The 16,306-nt window shown below is 39.3% G+C and overlaps 1 pseudogene; it reads right to left on the reverse strand.

Annotated features, from left to right (window-relative positions):
• Nucleotides 1-2,902: 2,902 nt before the first annotated feature.
• Nucleotides 2,903-16,306, reverse strand: part of LOC124711114 — a 206,826-nt pseudogene continuing 193,422 nt past the window's right edge.

Below are 16,306 nucleotides of genomic sequence, written 5' to 3' on the forward strand. Positions count from 1 at the left end.
TCATCGTGATCTGTGTCGTCAGATTCACGAAACAGATTCGAAACCTGTGCTTCCAGTTATCATCACTCTGCAATTCTTTTTGCAGCCTCTGAATGACAATATCTGTGGTATGCCTCTTCCTCACTACACAGAAAATCATTGTCGTCTAGTACACTAAGTAACTGTCCCTCTGTCAATTTAAAACTTTTCCTGCTCTTTTTCACATTGAAAGGTCCAGGTGTCTGTTCATTAGCCACCGTTATGAACAACATACGTTCGATAACTGACCACACAAAACAGAAGTTTACACGCTTAGATGCTGCAAGTAGACTGAGTAATCCGACAGTGAGCACGGACGCTTATCAGCATCAGCCACACTGGCTCATGGCTTGTGGTGACGCTTATAAGTGTCAGCTGCAGCGAAAGTGTTAAGGAAAGGCAAACTTATGTTTCTAGCATTTGTAGACTTGGAGAAAGCTTTTGACGGTGTTGACTGGAATACTCGTCTGTGCATTTTCAAAATATCATGCCTTATTAATAGTGCACAATATTATTTCTTTTATTGAGTTGTGTGTCTACAATTACTTTAGGAGTGTAATTCCGACATTTTTTTGGGGAAAATACCAGCAAATTAGATTTGATAATTATGATTCAAAATTTCTGTGACATGCAAGTGTTACCCATTTGAGTAAATAGTTACTTTAGGAGTGTGCCTCCTGTTTGAAGACTGTCCCCAAATTGACTAAGGTTTTAAGCTGTTGCAAAATTATTGCATATTTATGTAAATATGGCAACAAACATGCAATTTCCTCTCCTGCAAATGTAAAAAACAAATTTACCATTTCAGTATGAGATTCTCCACCACTTTTGTCAAGCATTATTGTGCATAAAATGCACTTGTTAAAAAAAAATCCAGATTTTTCAGCACACACACATTCTTTACTTCACACACACACACTACACACACCACACACACACACACACACACACACAACCTTTTTAAGTATACACTGTTATAAATGTCCAATCTTGTCTCCCAAATAATGGCAACTGTCCATTTTACTTCTTGGTAATGCACTTTATACATTCTGTTATATTACTTTATTAAAGGTCATACTTGGTACAGTCTATAATTGCTTTTGGGTCTTCTAGTGTGGACTTTTAACAATGCACTAATTGCAACATGATAGTATTTCTGTTTCAAAATGGAGGAACAGAAATGAGGCACAATCTTTCTTCCTGGAGCCTTGTAAGCTATCCCAAGTAATCGTAATGAAATGCCCATGGATACTAGCATTTCAGCTAGATAATATGTTTCCAGTTACAAACAGTAGTCTTGTCCCTTTGTATTTTCAGTGAAAGGTATCTACAATGTTTCTGTTCAATTTATCAACTTTGCAGTAAAGTACATTATCTGTAAGTAGATTGGTATATTGTTAATAGGATTAGCATATATTCTCAACCTGTAAATGCATGATGCTGCATGTCTTGTGGCTTATTGTGCCAAGTCTCATTCAATTCATTTTGGCTACTATGGGTTCTTAAACATCAGTTTCATCATAATCCTTGCCTTCTCTGCAATGTCAAAACAGATCTCAGCTTCCACATTAACCGTTATTGCAAGCTTGTGCATTCTTAAGATTCCAGCTATCCACTTCCAATTCATTGTCTTTGGACTGAATCTTCCAATAAAAAGATGTATCACAGACTAAGCACAAGAAAATTTGTAGGCACTTATTGGAGACACTGCTTGTGCAAACACTTTCACAACTGAACATAATAATATACTCATCTGTTTCAGTCACTCACAGAAACACACAAAATTTATCAGCACTGAACGAATGTGTCAAGCTGACACCAGTGTCAGCTGCAGGAAACATATTAATGGTGACCCTTTGCCGTCATTTGACATTACATTGTTTGCTATCTAGAAATTTAGTGCCACTATTTTGTTATTTGTAATTTGTTGGTTTAAGTGGGGAGGTTTGTCAAGCTGGTTTGCTTTTGTGCTTTTCTTAGCTTCTTAACAGCCATTAGAAAATTAAACTGTTTTATAGGCCTTAACATTGAGCACCAGTACAATACAGAAAACAAAATCCAACATGTGTTAATATAGATCACTATGTAAAACACAAATTACGTATGTGCTCTTAAATCACTAAGATGTCTGGGGCCTCATGATAAGCCATTTATTTTGGTTTTGTAGTCTATAAATTTTATACCATTACATAGTTTTGGTTGCTTTGTGAGCACAGATTAAGTAAAACCGGTACATTGTAGTTTTGATGTTTCATAATAAGAATGGTGTAGTGAGATAGATGAAATGTGTCTAAGAATATTCCTTTTCATTTTCTTACTATCCTGAAGTGTTTGACCAAACAGCAGTACACACAGAAATGTATGAAATAACTTCTTGTTTACGAAGCCAAACTGTGAGTGAATAATTTTCATTAAGTTGTCAGTCTTTTGTAAAAAGACTGTTTTAATGCCATAAGCTTGAGGTTAAAATTAATGACAAGTAGTAACATTATATTCCTCACCCACACTTAACAGCTTTGATTTGAGAGGTTTCAATATCTGTGGATAAAATTGTCCCTGGCATGAGCTACTGCTGAAATGCGTGGAGGTTCCATTAAATTTTGTTAACATTTACCATTAGGCTAAGTGTACCATAAATGTCACATGGGCAGATACTAGTCCTATATTAACCTTTACTAGCACTCCTCCCTCCTCTACTCATTATAAGACTCAGATTTGTAGCACATCACTATTGAATTATAGTTACCATAAAGTAATTTTAATCAGATTATCTAAAATCTTGTAAATGTCAGTTTTATGACGCAAGGTGTGACTAATCCGAAGACTGTTTATCATACCATTAATAGTAAGGTCCATCTCAAATTTCTCTAAAGAATACAAAATATTAAAAATATTCAAGAATAATATGACATTTATTTACAACATTCTCCCGATCAATATAAAAAATCTTTTCAAAATTTTTAACAGTGGATATACATTTTCTGTACATTAAATGCTAAGAAAAATTTAAGGTTTTACTAACAATATGTGGAGTATACAGCACAAAATATTTCACAAAATATAAACAGGAATTAACATCTTGAGTTAGAAACAGTCAGCAGTATCTCTTTCCCAGCATTAAGAGAATTCTGTACCTCCTACCATTACAGAACCAAATTTTTATAGTCAGTCTTGCTTGTGAGGAAAACTCTCTCTGGTGTTGCAGGAGGATCTGCAAACAAAATCGTGTTAACTATGTGAAATATGATGCGTTTAATAGTTAGACAAGTTTTAATTATTATCAATGCTTATTAAACTGCCAGATAAAGAGGAATGGTACATACTCATCTCAAACCACTTTTCATCACCACCAGCATCCTGTCTGGCAGCTAATGCAGCTTCTCGTACTGCAAATAAGCCAGCAATACTCATGCAGAGTGGTGGCTCACCAGTAGCTAAACAGTAAAGGACAGAATTTCAGTTGCATTAAAACTGAGTAAAACTATGGTTTGTATACCTGTACAGCAGAAGGTAACTAACCCTTTGAACGAAGCACACCCACAGGATTGGGTGCATTTTTTCTTAGTTGTATTCTGAAGTCTATCGGAATGTCCTTAACTCCAGGTGGCTTGTAATTCTTAAAACAAAGAAAAATAACTGTCAGCCATTTTCTTGCACCAAGATAGTTACTGAAGCTTCCGAATGTCAAGCATATTTTGAAACAGAAAAACATTACCAATACCTTTACTAAATAAAAATGCATTTCACTTTTTCTAAGGAATTTAACAATGGTCATAAAGTAAATATTCATTTCATTTTTAATATTTTGATCCATGCAAGGTTTGGTTCAGAATGCAACAATGTTCAAATCTTTAATATTCTAAAATTATTTGTTACTTTAAAAGTTTCAATACAACAGATTATTTTGTTTTAATTTTTAAATTTTCACTGTAAAGTTACCCATGTTCTGTTTGTTAGTGCCTTCCCAGTACTGTCATCATAAACCATGAATTCTTCCAGCCAATAGCCTAGGCCCATAACAAAGGCTCCTTCCACTTGACCTATGTCAACCTCAGGGCTCAAACTCTCACCAGCATCTTCCAGTACATCTACACGTAGTAACTGGAACATTCCAAGGTGCATCAAAGTATGAATTTTAGTATTGTTGTACTGTTAATTATTTTAAGAATCAATTGCATGACTTCTAGAGAGACATTTGAATAAACTAATGGATATTTTTCTTAAAAATGAGTCTTTCTACAAGGAACTAATGATTACTAATGAGCACACTGTTTACTTTCTATCTGGTTGCATGTTATCCCAACATACCTGATGATGTCCTGTCAGTACATCAATTTCTGCTTCTGCTACTGTAACACCATAAACTTTATATGGAGTTACTGTGTCTGCAATACCAGCATACCTGAAGAACATGCAGAGATTACCATTTTAATATTTAATGCAACTTCAGAGACATTGTGCACATTGTTCTATAACTATAATTTTTTATTTTAATGCATTTGGGGGTATTTTGTATGGCAAGACAGCCAGCTTACATCATGAAACTGCAACAGAGATCTACATTTGCTGAATATGCTGCAGCAATAAGGTCCTTCCAAGTTGGGTTTTCTAGTTTGGCTTTTACAGGTGCCAGTCGTTGCATTAGTTCTTCACAAGCACGCATTGTTGCCTGGAGAGAGGGTTCAAAATTTATAAACTAATCTAACATTTGAAGTACATATTAGCATAAGAAGGAAAGTAGCAATTAGTTTTGAAATCTGTAAAATTTTAATCGTCAAGAAAACTAATCGTTATGGCAGAATATGGATATGTAATGTAAGGAGCAAACTTTATTACTTATCACATCCTTCTGACAGTAATTTGTTAACTTAATTATGATGGTACTGTTGCTCAACTGTGGTGAGGTGGTATTTGGAGCAGACAATTAAGGAAGGTTGCAGCAAGCAGAGACTATTGAGGAAATGTGGTTGATGGCTTGATGGGAGAGGTCGCACTCTTACAATGTCTTAACATCTCATCTACACAGTTAATTGGTACCTTAACACCTACATCTACAAAGTTGTGTGTTAAGCTGTTAATGAAAACTAATTTCATAAAGTTGAGAACTCAGACTTACATATGCACATGATTCACTTGCAATACTTCCACCTGTCACAATGTTGTTAGGAGCTGTCAGGACATTTGATGGTTTTACACTCACAAATTCTAGAGGTATTCCTAATGCATGAGCACACACTTGGGCAACCTGAAAACAAAAAATGTCTGGCTAAAGTGTCAAAACCCAGTTCAGAAAGGAAGTTAATGAAAATTCATTTGGAAACAGCCTTCAAGTTAAAATCCATAGTAATGGGACTGCATCCTCTAGTATTACTTATCCTCAACAGTAGTAGTTGATACCAGCAATATTTTTTGAATTTTGGACAGCTCAATATTATATCCATTGTTTTTCAAAAAAATTTCATATAATTTTATACACAATGTTATATTTCAAGCTAAAATTTCTGAAAAGGAATTACTTTATTTTCCATGTTACAATCAATATGTACTAGCTTGGAATGTTCAGTTAAAATTGTTTCTAGAAACATTTGAAAATTACAAATTATTTAGCACACTTAATTTGTATTACTAATTACACAATCTAGCACTGTTGATTATGTTTATTTCTGGATTCATTTATAAAATAATAATCAAAACTAATCGTAATTCATTTGTCAAGAAAAATTGTAAACCCTTTGTAATATTGTTATTACCGCAGAGTGGAGTACTTGTAAGCATGCCACTGATGCGATCAGAAGTATTTTTGTATTTTGGGTGAACAATGTAATTTTGGCTTTTTAATGTGAAAATCCAAAACACCGTGTGATACTAAAACATGACAGAATAAATGAACATAAAACAAAAATTCTGAAACAACAATCTTCAAAGTTATTTAGATCAAGTCAGCCACGAGGACCTAAAATGTGAGAATCAGACCCCTAGACAAGAACAACTGGAGTCAACTCTACAAGAAAAGTTAAGTAAACTAAAACGTTTATAGTAATCTTACTTCACTCAAATCTTCAGAAAACACTTTGCTCATATATGAATGATAGCTGCAACTAGGAAGGAGGGAGTAGATTACACAGTCCACATCCCAAAATTGCTGTATGGGTTGTCTTCATGACTTCATTTAATAAACACAGAAATACAAGGAAAGCATCTTCCACATCCACAGCAATTTTTCTTTATTATATATTTCACTGACTAGAAAGTTACTGCATGAAGGAAGACTGGCATATCTCACGTACTATGCAGTATTATTCATTTAAGCAATGTTGAAAACATGAATGCTCATGTTCACACTTTTAAACCATAATATGTGCTAAAAATTGGTCCTGAAGTTATCTAAAATTATTAGTTGTAGTTGTCAACAAATTATACTTGCAAATATTTGAGATTAGTGGAATCATGCCCATTGTCAGTTTTAACTAATACAAAGAGTTGTTAATTATTGTTACATATCAGTTTCCACAGTGTTCTCTAAGGGTGGAAATGCTGGTGGGGCAGTTGCACATGGAAAAAGCTACATGAACATAACAGCAAGATAATGGAGAATTATCTAACAAGATACCTATCAGGGTCATTTATAAAGTTAGAACTGATAGCACATTGTGTCCACACATCTCCTCACATGACGTCCATTTACAGTTGGCCACTCTTGGCCAGTCTCTCACTATACAAACATTATGCTTCATGTCTCTCCCAGTGTTGGTTGTATGGTTATACTGCTTTGACACCATGTCAATCAGTAATTCCACTGATTTTGAAGTGCATTCAGATATTTGTTTCTTAAATGTGAAACAAGTTCATCCTGTAGAAATTCACTGGCGGCTTGTTTAAGTTTATGGTGCAGGTGCAATGGATGATGGAAATGGGCATAAATATTATAGCCTGTTTAATGAAGTAAAGACAAAGGCACATGATGGAAAATAATTTGACATGATACAAAAAGTAGAAGAGGTAATTTGCCAGAACAGGTGCTTCACTATTGACGAATTGCACCATAAATTTCCACAAGTTTCAAGATCAGTATAGCACGTTGCTACTGACAAACTCCACTACAAAAATGTATGTTAGACGAGTGGCAAAAATGTTAAAAAACAAAGTGAATCGCACATTGTCCATTTCAGAGCACTATCAGAGGATGGTTATCAGTTCTTCAATCACATTGTGACTGCTGATGCAACATGCATTGTGCACTACACTGCAGATAATAAATGTGAATTCAATAAGTGGCATCATTCAAACTCCCAACAAAAATTCAAGCAAGAACCTTAACCACAGAAAATAACGGCCGTGGTTTTTTGTGACCGGAAGGCGTTCTTCTGTTAGACTTTTTGCCACAAGGAATAACAATAAATGCTGAGATATACTGTGAACATTATTAAACTTGAGGCATGCTATTCAAAATCACCAGTGGGGGACTGCTCTCTAGCCATGTAGTCCTGCTTCACAACAATACTCGGCCTCAAGGTGCAGCACAGATATTTCATTGGGATTTATTGGATCATCTGCCATGCAGCTCTGACTTAGCTCTGTCAGACCTTCACCCATTTCCACAACAGAAGGAATTTTATGGTGGAAAGTGCTTGGAAAATGACATGTGGAAAGACACTATTATTAACTGGTTTAACAGTAAGGTGGGAGAGAGCTTTGATGATGGGATGCAAAATCTGGTGCTGTGACTTGACAAATTTTTAAATTTTCAGGGTGACTATGTTGAAAAATAAAGAAATGTGCCTATTGTAGTTTGTGATACAATTCACATTCATAAATAAAGTTTCTCTAACTCCATATCAGTAGCTACTTTAAAAATGACCCTCTTACATTGTGGCAGAGCATATGTTAAATGATGAACTTTAAGTAACAGTGGCAGTTAAAAATCTCAGTGAAGCTCTATGTTGTTATCAACTCAAAGAGAAACATAGCTAACAGATCTACACTATCTAGTTCTTTTAGATCTGAATGAATTAATAGTTGGCTGTGTGGCATCAATTTGGAGTACTTTCTTTTGCATGCTACACTGACAAGTAATAAGTGTTGGGTTGACAAATAAGGATATTGTTTTTGATTTACACTTACCAGTTAACAGATTTTCATCCACATCTCATTCAATGCTTGTATTCGAAAAATAGGATAGAGAGACACACACGAGAGTGCAACACTCTCAAGAGAGAGAGAGAGAGAGTGCAACACTCTCAAGAGAGAGAGAGAGAGAGTGCAACACTCTCAAGAGAGAGAGAGAGAGAGTGCAACACTCTCAAGAGAGAGAGAGAGAGAGTGCAACACTCTCAAGAGAGAGAGAGAGAGAGTGCAACACTCTCAAGAGAGAGAGAGAGAGAGTGCAACACTCTCAAGAGAGAGAGAGAGAGAGTGCAACACTCTCAAGAGAGAGAGAGAGAGAGTGCAACACTCTCAAGAGAGAGAGAGAGAGAGTGCAACACTCTCAAGAGAGAGAGAGAGAGAGTGCAACACTCTCAAGAGAGAGAGAGAGAGAGTGCAACACTCTCAAGAGAGAGAGAGAGAGAGTGCAACACTCTCAAGAGAGAGAGAGAGAGAGTGCAACACTCTCAAGAGAGAGAGAGAGAGAGAGTGCAACACTCTCAAGAGAGAGAGAGAGAGAGAGAGAGAGTGCAACACTCTCAAGAGAGAGAGAGAGAGAGAGAGAGTGCAACACTCTCAAGAGAGAGAGAGAGAGAGAGAGAGAGTGCAACACTCTCAAGAGAGAGAGAGAGAGAGAGAGAGAGTGCAACACTCTCAAGAGAGAGAGAGTAGAGAGAGAGAGAGTGCAACACTCTCAAGAGAGAGAGAGAGAGAGAGAGAGTGCAACACTCTCAAGAGAGAGAGAGAGAGAGAGAGAGTGCAACACTCTCAAGAGAGAGAGAGAGAGAGTGCAACACTCTCAAGAGAGAGAGAGAGAGAGTGCAACACTCTCAAGAGAGAGAGAGAGAGAGTGCAACACTCTCAAGAGAGAGAGAGAGAGAGTGCAACACTCTAAACAGAGAGAGAGAGAGAGAGAGAGTGCAACACTCTAAACAGAGAGAGAGAGAGAGAGAGAGTGCAACACTCTAAACAGAGAGAGAGAGAGAGAGAGTGCAACACTCTAAACAGAGAGAGAGAGAGAGAGAGTGCAACACTCTAAACAGAGAGAGAGAGAGAGAGAGAGTGCAACACTCTAAACAGAGAGAGAGAGAGAGAGAGAGAGTGCAACACTCTAAACAGAGAGAGAGAGAGAGAGAGAGAGAGAGAGAGTGCAACACTCTAAAGAGAGAGAGAGAGAGAGAGTGCAACACTCTAAAGAGAGAGAGAGAGAGAGAGAGAGTGCAACACTCTAAAGAGAGAGAGAGAGAGAGAGTGCAACACTCTAAAGAGAGAGAGAGAGAGAGAGAGAGTGCAACACTCTAAAGAGAGAGAGAGAGAGAGAGAGAGAGTGCAACACTCTAAAGAGAGAGAGAGAGAGAGAGAGAGAGTGCAACACTCTAAAGAGAGAGAGAGAGAGAGAGAGAGAGTGCAACACTCTAAAGAGAGAGAGAGAGAGTGCAACACTCTAAAGAGAGAGAGAGAGAGAGAGAGAGTGCAACACTCTAAAGAGAGAGAGAGAGAGAGAGAGAGAGAGAGAGAGAGTGCAACACTCTAAAGAGAGAGAGAGAGAGAGAGAGAGAGAGAGAGAGTGCAACACTCTAAAGAGAGAGAGAGAGAGAGAGAGAGAGAGAGAGAGTGCAACACTCTAAAGAGAGAGAGAGAGAGAGAGAGTGCAACACTCTAAAGAGAGAGAGAGAGAGAGAGAGTGCAACACTCTAAAGAGAGAGAGAGAGAGAGAGAGTGCAACACTCTAAAGAGAGAGAGAGAGAGAGAGTGCAACACTCTAAAGAGAGAGAGAGAGAGAGAGAGAGTGCAACACTCTAAAGAGAGAGAGAGAGAGAGAGAGAGAGAGTGCAACACTCTAAAGAGAGAGAGAGAGAGAGAGAGTGCAACACTCTAAAGAGAGAGAGAGAGAGAGAGTGCAACACTCTAAAGAGAGAGAGAGAGAGAGAGTGCAACACTCTAAAGAGAGAGAGAGAGAGAGAGTGCAACACTCTAAAGAGAGAGAGAGAGAGAGAGAGAGTGCAACACTCTAAAGAGAGAGAGAGAGAGAGAGAGAGAGTGCAACACTCTAAAGAGAGAGAGAGAGAGAGAGAGAGTGCAACACTCTAAAGAGAGAGAGAGAGAGAGAGTGTGCAACACTCTAAAGAGAGAGAGAGAGAGAGTGTGCAACACTCTAAAGAGAGAGAGAGAGAGAGAGTGCAACACTCTAAAGAGAGAGAGAGAGAGAGCAACACTCTAAAGAGAGAGAGAGAGTGCGCAACACTCTAAAGAGAGAGAGAGAGTGCGCAACACTCTAAAGAGAGAGAGAGAGTGCGCAACACTCTAAAGAGAGAGAGAGAGTGCGCAACACTCTAAAGAGAGAGAGAGTGCGCAACACTCTAAAGAGAGAGAGAGTGCGCAACACTCTAAAGAGAGAGAGAGTGCGCAACACTCTAAAGAGAGAGAGAGTGCGCAACACTCTAAAGAGAGAGAGAGTGCGCAACACTCTAAAGAGAGAGAGAGTGCGCAACACTCTAAAGAGAGAGAGAGTGCGCAACACTCTAAAGAGAGAGAGAGTGCGCAACACTCTAAAGAGAGAGAGAGTGCGCAACACTCTAAAGAGAGAGAGAGTGCGCAACACTCTAAAGAGAGAGAGACGTGCGCAACACTCCTAAAGAGAGAGAGAGTGCGCAACACTCTAAAGAGAGAGAGAGTGCGCAACACTCTAAAGAGAGAGAGAGTGCGCAACACTCTAAAGAGAGAGAGAGTGCGCAACACTCTAAAGAGAGAGAGAGTGCGCAACACTCTAAAGAGAGAGAGAGTGCGCAACACTCTAAAGAGAGAGAGAGTGCGCAACACTCTAAAGAGAGAGAGAGTGCGCAACACTCAAAAGAGAGAGAGAGTGCGCAACACTCAAAAGAGAGAGAGAGTGCGCAACACTCTAAAGAGAGAGAGAGTGCGCAACACTCTAAAGAGAGAGAGAGTGCGCAACACTCTAAAGAGAGAGAGAGTGCGCAACACTCTAAAGAGAGAGAGAGTGCGCAACACTCTAAAGAGCTGACTCTAGAATGGAACACCATTGCTTTCCAGTGGTGTATTGGTTGTCTGATTCTGTGTAGTGTTCATCCCTCTTCCAGAACAATTTTCATTTATGTAAAAGATTTATTGGTACAACAACCTTTTGTAATAAATTTACTGTAAGCTCTCTGTCTTTCAATCAACTAAGTGCCAGGAAGTTTACCAGAGCAGTTGTATGCATTAGATTAATTTAAATCATTGGTGGTATTGCATTTTAATATTTTTAAATTGTATCAGACTAGTTACCAGATTTCATAAACTATTTTAGAAAAATTTGAACTAGTAAGTAGTCCTCAACATATTATCAAAATTTGCCGACTGTTTCATTTCTTTCTGCTAATTTTACTGGAAGGTTTAATGTCAAATTCTTATTTTGACATTTAATCCTGAAGAACTTCCTACCTTTGTGTTTACTCCTTGCCACGACCACTCAATTCCACCATGAGCACAGAAACTGTACCATCACGAGCATAAATTGACACATGGGCATAGAAATTTCCAAAATACTGAAACCCGTACATCATTGGGACAACTGCAATTCCTCTCTTCCTCCAACGATTTTCCTGTTGGTTGAAAAATATAGAATGTATCTTTGTTAGTAATCTGATACTGCAATTTGAAATCAAAATTATTTGCAATTTAATCTACATATATAAAGCACTCTACTTTTCACTATCAGCATGAATAAGAAGTAAATTATTTACACCAGTGAATACTATTGCACTGTGGTTCGATCTCAATGGAACCAGGAGTTATAGTAATGAGTTTTAAACATTATTGAACAAACCATATTGAATTTTTTGACAGCTGCTAGTCTGTCCAAGTAATTTGTTTCAGTCTTCCAGTAACTGACCATATCAGCAATTAATGTATCACCCTTCACAAGGTTTTTCATTTTCAAATCAATTGGATCTTTCTCAAGATTCTTTGCAATATGCTCCATTATGTTCTCAATAAACGCTGTGCCTTCTGTAGTACCTGCAATAAGTAAAACTATTTCAGTCACTTTATTCTGCTTTTTCTGAATGAATATCAATTGAAGAATAATATAGAGTTAGATGCTATCTTTTCTGTCCACTTCACTTCTATGTCAGCAAAATGCACTGCAATATTGCACAGAACTGAACTTTCTGTAACTTTATGGATTATTATCTGTATTCATTCATACTATGTAGCCACTAACTTATTAGAATCAAGATTTTACTTTTGACACAAAATTTATAAAAAAAATGTGAAAGCATCACTGATCTGGTAAGTGTGTGTTAAACTTCTGTAACAATATCAGGTTTTGTACAATAGTGACACTTTTCAGAGATTTGATATTTTTTAGCTGTATGAATTACCCTGAATGTGTGTGAATGCTTTATTCTTAGAATACAGCAAAAAATACCATACTTTGTTGTGCTTTCCTATTAGTCTGAGTCTCAATGTAAAATGACTAGGGTTAGGATTATTTTATGTGCACACTTTTTTCTTTAGTGTAAATTAAAGGAGTTTGGAAAGATATCACAATGTGAAAATTTTGTTTCTAGTTGTGAAAAGACATTTTTCCATGCACCTTTTTCCCTTATCTGTGACCTTTATCAGTTTTCATTCCAACAATGCCCATAATTCCTCTTCCCCTTTCATTCTTTTATGTTTCATTCCAGTTTATTCTATAAGGTTTCTAATCAATATGAAATATTTAACTTTCAAGTAACATCTCAGTTTGCTGTGTACATGTGAAAAATAAGCCTACGTCATTCAGTAAATGCCATGTGGGAGTTGATAGCACACCTGCCACAAAGGAAAAATAATTGTGTGTTCAACTAAACCTCTTTCTCTCACTTTACTGCTATGGAGTAGCCCACAATAATGCAATTGACAGTGTGATTTTTCCCCCCAAGGATCAGTAGCCTGCTGTTCATGAATGCAAGTTTCTTATTGTGAGAGATGTCACCTGCTCATGTGGAGGCAGAGGTTGGGCATGCTGAGGGCAATAACTAGCTTAATTCCATGAATTGAGATTCTGCTTGAAGCTATCACTGAGACTGCAGTTCCAGCATGAATGAGAACATTCCAGTAATTGTTGCAATGTTATAAAAGACTGGACTGCAACTAAGGTAGTGGGTGTAAGAGGGGCGCGCGTGTGCGCCCCGCGCACACACGCGCATATGTCAGTGAGTTAGCACTTTGTAATTTTACTAAATGAGTGTACTACAAGATTTTACCATGTCAAGGGTGTCCATTGCCCGACTTCTTGTTCAGGCTCAGTAATTCAAACAAGATTAATAGATGCTGATGGAACTGTTTATGTGACATGATACTTGGGGTACAGGACTTTTGTTAGATGAGAAACACCAGTGAGATTGCATCAAACATACATTTCCAGTTCTAAGCAAACAAATCACAACAACTTCTGTTAGAGATGCATTTCAACAGAGGTCTTCAGGAAGCCAAAATTTGAAAGAATTAAACATTGTGTGCAGCTCTTACACAAGTAGGAATTTCACTCAGTGGACCTGTGGTCTAGGGGCAGCGTCTTTGATCAGTAATCTGAACATTCTTGGTTCCAGGCTCAAAACCCCACCACTGCTTAGATTCTGATTAACAATCAGCATTGGCAGCCAAAGACTTCCAGCGTAAGAAGTCGTCATCATTCTGCAAGGGCCTTGACAAAGAGGGGGAGGAGGTGGACAGAGGTTCATGGCACTCTTGTCCTTGGGGCAGGAAACTGCCCCATAAAGGCAGAAGAAACAACAATGCTCAATGGCATGAGGATGCAGAAGAGAATGGAAAGTGCTGTATTAAAGACACATAACATGCATCTACAGGATGGTAGTAGGGATCAGTGAAGTAAAAAAAAAATCCAGTCAGCTGAGTATAGTGTAATATCAACAATAGCAGAAAATTGTATAGTGGGAGTACAATTCATTATGAATAGAAAGGTAAGGGAAAGAGTGTGTCACAGTGAACAGTTCAGTGATAGGGTTGTTATCAGAATTGACAGCAAACCAACACTGACAATGATAATTCAGGTGTATGTGATGACATCGCAAGCTGAAAGAGAGATGAAAGAAGTATATGAAGATATTGAAAGGGGAATACAGTAAGTAAAGGGAGATGAAAATCTAATAGTCATGGGGGACTGGAATGCAATTGTAGGGGAAGGAGTAGAAGGCAAGTTTTTCAAGAGAATAAGAGCTTGGGACAAAGATGAGGGGATGGGGGGGAGACTAAGTTCTGTAACAAATTTCAGCTAGTAATAGTGAATGCTCTCTTCAAGAATTGTAAGAGAAGCACACAAATGTGTCAAAGGCTGGGCGATATGGAAAGATAACATTTTAATCAATCACGGTCAGACAAATTCAGAACTCAGATACTGTATATTAAGGCATACCCAGGAGCAGATATATATTCAAATCACAATTTTGTAGTGATGTAGATTAGGCTGAAGTTTAAGACATTACTCAGGAAGAACCAATATGCAAAGAAATTGGATACACAAGCACTATGGAATGACGAGATGGGCTTTAAGTTCTCCAAGGCTATAGGGTACAGCAATAAGGAATAGCTCAGTAGGCAGTATAGTTGAAGAGGAATGTACAACTCTTCAAAGGGCACCCACATAAGCTGGGAAGAAAAACATAGGTACAAAAAAGTTAACTGTAAAGAAGCCATGGGTAACAGAATAAATACTTTCAATTGATCAATGAAAGATGGAAGTACAAAATATGTTCAGGGAAATACAGAAATAAAAGTCACTGAGGAATGAAATAAATAGGAAGTATAGGGAAGCTAAGAAGAAATGGTGGCATGAAAAAGTGAAGAAAATTGGAAAGGGAAAGATTGTTGGAAGGACTTATCATACAGTAAAATGGAAACAAGAGTGGTAACCTTGAGAGTGCAATGGGAACTCACTTTTAAATGCAGAGGGGGGGGGAGAGAGAGAGAGGGGGGGGGGAGGGAGAGAGAGAGAGAGGGGGGGGGGGAGGGAGAGAGAGAGAGAGAGGGGGGGGGGAGGGAGAGGGGGGGGAGGGAGAGAGAGAGGGGGGGGGGAGGGAGAGGGGGGGGAGGGAGAGAGGAGAGGAGAGGGGGGGGAGGGGAGGAGGGGGGGAGGGAGAGAGAGAGAGAGAGGGGGGGAGGGAGAGGGGGGGAGGGAGAGAGAGAGAGAGGGGAGGGGGGGAGAGAGAGAGAGAGGGGGGGGGAGGAGAGAGAGAGGGGGGGGAGAGAGAGAGAGAGGGGGGGGGAGAGAGAGAGAGGGGGGGGGGGGGGGAGAGAGAGAGAGGGGGGGGAGAGAGAGAGAGAGGGGGGAGAGAAGAGAGAGGGGGGGGAGAGAGAGAGAGAGGGGGGGGGAGAGAGAGAGAGGGGGGGGGAGAGAGAGAGAGAGAGAGAGAGAGAGAGAGGGGGGGAGAGAGAGAGAGAGAGAGAGAGAGAGAGAAGAGAGAGAGAGGAGAGAGAGAGAGAGAGAGAGAGGAGAGAGAGAGAGAGAGAGAGAGAGGGGGGGGGGGGAGGAGAGGGGGGGAGAGAGAGAGGGGGGGGGGAGAGAGAGGGAGGGGGGGGGAGAGAGAGAGAGGGGGGGGGGAGGAGAGAGAGAGGGGGGGGGGGAGGGAGAGAGAGAGAGAGGGGGGGGAGAGAGAGAGAGGGGGGGGGAGAGAGAGAGAGAGGGGGGGGGGGGGAGAGAGAGAGAGAGAGAGGAGAGAGAGAGAGAGAGAGAGAGAGAGGAGAGAGAGAGAGAGAGAGAGAGAGAGAAGAGAGAAGATAGGTGGAAAGAATACAATGAAGGCCTCCTATGAGAGCGGACGATCTGATCGTGATAGAATAAGAAAACGGGCATCTATTTAGAAGAGATAAGGGATCAAGTATTAGAATCAGAATTTAAGAGAGCTTCAGAAGACTTAAGAGCAAATAAGGCAGAAGGGAGGGATCAATTACATTTTATCAGAATGTCTAAAATCATTGGCGGAGGGGGGGGGGGGGGGGGGTGCGCAAGTGGCAACCTAAATGATGATAACATTGGTGTTTAGAATGAGCAAGTCTAGTGACATACCCCATTTGACTTTCAGAAAAACAGAAAAAAATATTGTCCCACACCAATTCTGAAGACTGCAAGAGCTAACAGGTGCAA

The sequence above is a fragment of the Schistocerca piceifrons genome, chromosome 8 (genome assembly GCF_021461385.2).
Source record: "Schistocerca piceifrons isolate TAMUIC-IGC-003096 chromosome 8, iqSchPice1.1, whole genome shotgun sequence".
Taxonomy (NCBI): Eukaryota; Metazoa; Arthropoda; class Insecta; order Orthoptera; family Acrididae; genus Schistocerca; species Schistocerca piceifrons.